Here is a 5,830-nt window from a genome sequence, read left to right on the forward strand (position 1 = left end):
ATAAGAAAAGGAACCCTGACATTAGAGCATGGTGAGAAGAGATATGATTTCAAAAGAAGCAATAAACTGTGTAATAGATGTTCATAATTAGACTGCTTGCTTCTTGTCTCAGGTTTAATAGCTTCTCAAAGACTGTGAATAAGTTAAGGGAGTTTTTAATATTCCTCTGAAATATGAACCCATGTACTACCTTGTGTTACATAATTAAAAATGTCTTTGATCTGAAGGGCCTAGATTTATCCTAGCAAATTATGCGATGAACAGCTCATCTTGAGGATTTATTCATCATGCAAACAAGTGAAGGACATCAGTGCCAACTTTTGGGTGAGGTTTAGCATGGAGGGAAACTGAAGCTTCATTCATTTCAAATACTGTCAAGTGTTATCCAAGAGGAAAGTCTGATTGGCATCCCAACGGTTATCTTAATTCTGTTCACATGAGAACCATAAGTACAACTCAACAGATGACAGAGTGAAAAACATAGCCAAAGAATTAATAGACCCGTAATGCAGGAAGGGAGGACTTGCCAGAGACATCAGTTGACTTTGTCATTACATCATGCTAATCTGAATTCATGGCACTATTGTTTCCCCCTGAAGAAGGTGGAATCCTCTTCAAAACAGAATAATACTTCATAGCATAGAGTGAACAACAAACGCATGCATCTGCGTGATCATCAGTGATGACCCCTATGGTGTGCAGAAATTGGACCACTTCCAGTTCTGGGTCTGAGCAATGCCCAGGGTCAAGAGGTTTCACTTGTGTGGGTGGGGAGAACCCAAAACTTATCCTGAGATTTGAGTCAACTTCCTCTCCACCCAAGATATACAGGAGCTTTTAAAAAAGCTTTTATTCTATATGCCCTTATATATGGTGATCAAAATTGAGATAGCTGTCAAAGACTTGATCTCAATGAATCCACTGTAATTCCATGGATTATACTACAGCTAAATCATGTAATTGTCTAGGATAATAAAGCAATAACAAAACTGTGTGAATCACACGAGGCAGTTCTGGCACAGTTAGCTTATATAACTTTGCTGCAAATACTAACACAATATTACAGGGGCCAAGAATCAGGCATGACCGTGACAGAGCATGCACACATTACAGGTGCAAATACTTTAGAAATAAAGACTGTTATAAATATCTTTGTTGTACTTTTTATTCTTTAATTGGGTCATGCCCACAGCATAGCAGGTAAGTTTTTGTCTGACCATTTATGTGGGTTTATTAAAAGAAGGTGGATGTTAGCAGAAATGTATATGAATCAAATAGAGTAATAAAGATTTATTGGAAAGGCTATTTTTATTTTGGATTAATAAAAACTATGTTATTAATACTGAAAGAAGATACTATCACATCGTTAGCATTACACATAGTTCATTGAAAATGGTAGGGTGATACCTGTAATTTATATTAATGTGTAACACTGGTGACGTCTCCTCCTGTGAAGTCATGCTGTCTTAAAAATGAAACTAAAAAACAAATTAGCACCATTAGTCGAAGGACATGGAGATGCCAGGGATTGAACCTGGGCCCTCATGCATGAGAAGCATATGCTTTACCACTGAACTACATCCCCAGCCCAGGAAGGAGGCTGCCAGGCTGATGAACCAGTGCATTGACTTCTCCAAGACAATCTCTCCAGGGAACGAAAGAGCCCTGGATTATCACAGTTTCAAATTCCCATCACAGAACATTCTGAAGTATTCCTGGTGGGGCTATAAATTTTGTACCTTCAGTGCAGAATGTCCTGCTACTGTATGGCTTACCACCATGCTAGTTTCCCCAGCCTTATTTATAGAGACGATGAAACACCATCTCCCTTCAAAATTTATCTTATTTATACAGTCTCCTACTCATAGATGCAAGAAAATATTTTAGTTATATTCCTTAATTTCCCCATTACTTCTATTGCTATTTTTGTTATTTAGTTGCTAAGTCGAGTCTGACTTTTTGCAACCCCATGGACTCAAGCTCACCAGGCTTCTGCATCCATGGGGTTTTCCAAGCTAGAATACTGGAATGAGTGGTCATTTCTTTCTCCAAGGGATTTTCCCGACCCAGGACTCAAACCCATGTCTCCTGCCTTGGCAGGCTGATTCTTTACCACTGAGCCACCTGGGAAGCCCATAGGAAATGAAAAAAGAAAAAAAGTTCTCCTCTCCTCCTACAGGTTCGTGACTGAGTACTGCAAATAAGTCTGACAAAGGGCAGATTAACAAGAGGAACTCAAAGGTTATTAGCATGCGCCCTGGGTTTACATACGGAAGAAACCCAGTGATGATGAACTCAGAAGGGTGATTAGAACCTGGGACTTTATAGCACCTTGAAAGGAATAACATGTTTGTAAAAGACACAGGTAAAGGGGTCAGGCTTTGAGGGGTGCAGACTATGGGAAGGTAAATATATGGAGGAGACTAATGGAAATGAGCATGGAGTAAGTCTTGTTTGTGTCGACTGCTCACCAGTTGTTCCACTGGAGAATTGTAATCTCCCTTCCAGTACAGTGGGGGCTGCCTGGGGTCGCTCTACATGGGGAATTTAGGGTCAGCTTCCAGGCAGATAGGGGAGTGGGGAAGAGAATTATCCTTTGTCTACTTTTTCCTCTATCGTCTTTGACTCAGAGTAATCATTACACCAGAGTGGCATAGTTGGGGGTAGAATATTCTAAACCACTTTCATTTCTTTCCTGGGGTGAAGGTGGGAATAGGGAGTTCTGTTGTGGTGGAAGTAACGAAGAAGTAAACAAAGAAGCCGCTTACTTGTTGCAGTGACAGCTTTCTCCTCCGGACAGGGAAAGGTCATTCTGCCGCTCACCAATGGACCTAACAGCGCGCCTGAGTTCGTGGCACTGTAGTGGTCAGAAGGACCAACACTGCTTTTCTCAGAGACACATTAAGTTCAAGACATAGCGAACTGCCAGCCCTGGATGTTTGCTCGCTGTGATGATCAAGATGAAACTGCTATTTGATAAATAACGTTTTCACCATAAAAGGACAAAAAAAATACTAGAAGTAAACTGAAGAGCTGCTCTTTGGTTTTATCTACTTGGTGATCAGAACCCATAATGCTGAACACAGCGTATCCTTGATCTGACTACTCACGCAGGACCTTCTAAATATTTAATGAGCTCATCACAGCCTTACAGAAAATCTAATTTCCTAGTTATCACCAACAGCATATTCTGACTCTGACACTCCCTTCCCCATGAAAATGCAAACTTTAAAAGCACACCCTTGCCCTCTTTTAACAACATTGGTTGTTCTTGGCTAAGATATGAAGAACAACAAAATCAACCCATTGATATAGGATATAATAATATTAATGAAACTAATAAGAATCAAGTTCCAAAATAATTCAGAATTACCAAGAAAAAAAAAATCACCTCTTCTCTTTTTTAGCTCTGGTTCCAATGAAATGATGACTTTGGAAAACCTTTATCCTAACATTATCTCTTCTATAATCATAATATTTAATTTGAGAAATATATGCTAATATTCATTTGGGGAAATATGAAAGTATAAGTAATTTAAATTTTGATCATAATACATCCAAAATATACGGAATCCCTCTTGAGTAAGTTACATTGCCATTGGAGATTTTGAATCTTTCACTTTAATAATGTTGGGTCCTCACACATCAGTGAAAACAAAGCTGGCAAAAACAGATGTCAGGGAGGTGTAAATTATTAATCTATACCCAGATCTCAGGCCTATATTACGCTGAGTCTGCTCCGGTGACTGGGTCTTCCCCAGGTGGCTCAGTGGTAAAGAATCCACCTGCCAAGGCTTGAGTTCAATCCCTGGGTCAGGAAGATCCCCTGGAGAAAGAAATGACAACCTACTCCAGCATTCTTGCTTGGAAAATCCCATGCACAGCACAGAGGAGCCTGACAGGCTCCATGGGGTCACAAAGAGTCAGACTTGACTTGGCAACTAAACAACGGCACATGGTAAACCACAATATAAATTTCCTAATTAATTTAACATTAAGAAAGCTGAGTGCAGAAGAATTGATGCTCTTGAACTGTGGTGTTGGAGAAGACTCTTAAGAGTCCCTTGGACAACAAGGAAATCCAACCAGTCCATCCTAATGGAAATCAGTCCTGAATATTCATTGGAAGGACTGATGCTGAAGCTGAAACTCCAATACTCTGGCCACTTCATGCAAAGAGCTGGCTCATTGGAAAAGACCCTGGCACTGGGAAAGATTGAGGGCAGGAGGAGAAGGGGGTGACAGAGGATGAGATGGTTGGATGGCATCACCAACTCAATGGACATGAGTATGAGTGAGTTCCAGAAGTTGGTGATGAATGGGGAGGCCTGGTGTGCTGCAGTCCATGGCATCACAAACAGTTGGACACGACTGAGCAACTGATCTGAACTGACTGAAGTCTTATTTGATATATTTATTTGTTTGTTTACGTTAAGGTGCTACTTCCCAAAATGGAGTTGCTTTAGAAGTGTTGTTCTATTTTTGGAAATATAAACTTCCAAAGGAAGGTTTAGATATCTTTTTCAATTTCATGTTTAGTGGCACAAAATCAGAAAACTAAATTATAAAATATTGAGTAATAATATCAAGATTATGGATCCCCAGAAGTATCATTGTTGTTGATCAGTTGCTAAGTTGTGTCCAATTCTTTGTGGCCCCATGATTGTCCATTGATTCAGTGATGCCATCCAACCATCTCTTCCCATGTCACCCTCTTCTCCTTTTGCCTTCAATCTTTCCCAGCATCAGGGTCTTTTCCAATGACAAACAGCAATAAATTTGTTCGGTTTCAAGCCACAAATCTCTGGTTATTTGTTATAACAACAACAATAAACTAATACACACTGCCACCTCTACTTGATGCTGGGCTGGTAAATGGATTCTCTTTACCAGGGTGCCGTTGATCTCTTTGGAGTGACAGGGAAAAGGGAAAGGGGGACTCTCCCCTGAGTCTGTTCTCTTATATACAGAACTGGTGCCCTGTGGATCTCATCTCTCATTTCCCTGTGCTATGGATTGAAGTGTATCCCCCAAAATCCACTGTGAAGTGCTTAGTCGCTCAGTCCTGTCTGACTCTTTGTGACCCTATGGACTGTAGCCCACAAGCTCCTCTGTCCATGGGATTATCTAAGCAGGAATACTGGAGTGGGTTGCCATGTCCTCTTCCAGGGGATCTTCCCAATCCAGGGATCGAACCTAGGTCTACCACATTGCAGGTGGATTCTTTACCATCTGAGCCACCAGGGAAGCCCCCAAAATCCATATAGTGAGGTCCTAAATTCTAGAGCCTCAAAATCTGACTTATTTGGAAAGAGGGTCATTGCAGATGTAATTTATTAAGATGAGGTCATCCTGGAGTGGGGTGGGTCCCTGTTCCAATATGACTGCTGTCCTTATAAAAAGGGGTCATTTGGACACAGACCCACAGGGACCTCTGTGTGAATGTGAAGGCCAGATGGTGTATCTAACCACCAAGGAAAGTCAAAGGATCTGAGCAAGCTGCCAGAAGCTGGGGAGAAGGCGTGACACAGTCTCCCTTACAAACCTGGGAAGGAATCACAGCTGCTGGAGCCTTGATCGTGGCTTCTGGCCTCCAGAACCATAAGACAACAAACTTCTATCGTGTTTGTTTGTGTTGCTGTGTCTGGCAGCCCTAGTAAAGCAGGGCACCCTCCCATACCAGGACTCAGCCTTCTGTCTCTCCAGTGGATTCTCCTAGTTCTGAGGTTAGCCATCAGAGTCCTTTCAACTCTGCACCCTGCCACAGCCTCCCCAGGGCTGTGTTCACGGGGAGTGACCCTCGGAGGACTGCACTTTCTTTTCATCTCAG

At 41.6% G+C, this 5,830-nt stretch overlaps 1 non-coding gene across 1 annotated transcript; it reads right to left on the reverse strand.

Moving 5' to 3' along the window:
- Positions 1-1,513: 1,513 nt before the first annotated feature.
- On the reverse strand, positions 1,514-1,585 carry TRNAA-CGC (transfer RNA alanine (anticodon CGC)). The gene has a single exon. It is a non-coding gene; the product is annotated as a tRNA-Glu (tRNA).
- Between the last annotated feature and the right edge of the window lie 4,245 nt (positions 1,586-5,830).

Source organism: Moschus berezovskii, chromosome 26 (assembly GCF_049115385.1).
Source record: "Moschus berezovskii isolate FMDL1 chromosome 26, NW_MosBer_1.0, whole genome shotgun sequence".
Classification (NCBI taxonomy): Eukaryota; Metazoa; Chordata; class Mammalia; order Artiodactyla; family Moschidae; genus Moschus; species Moschus berezovskii.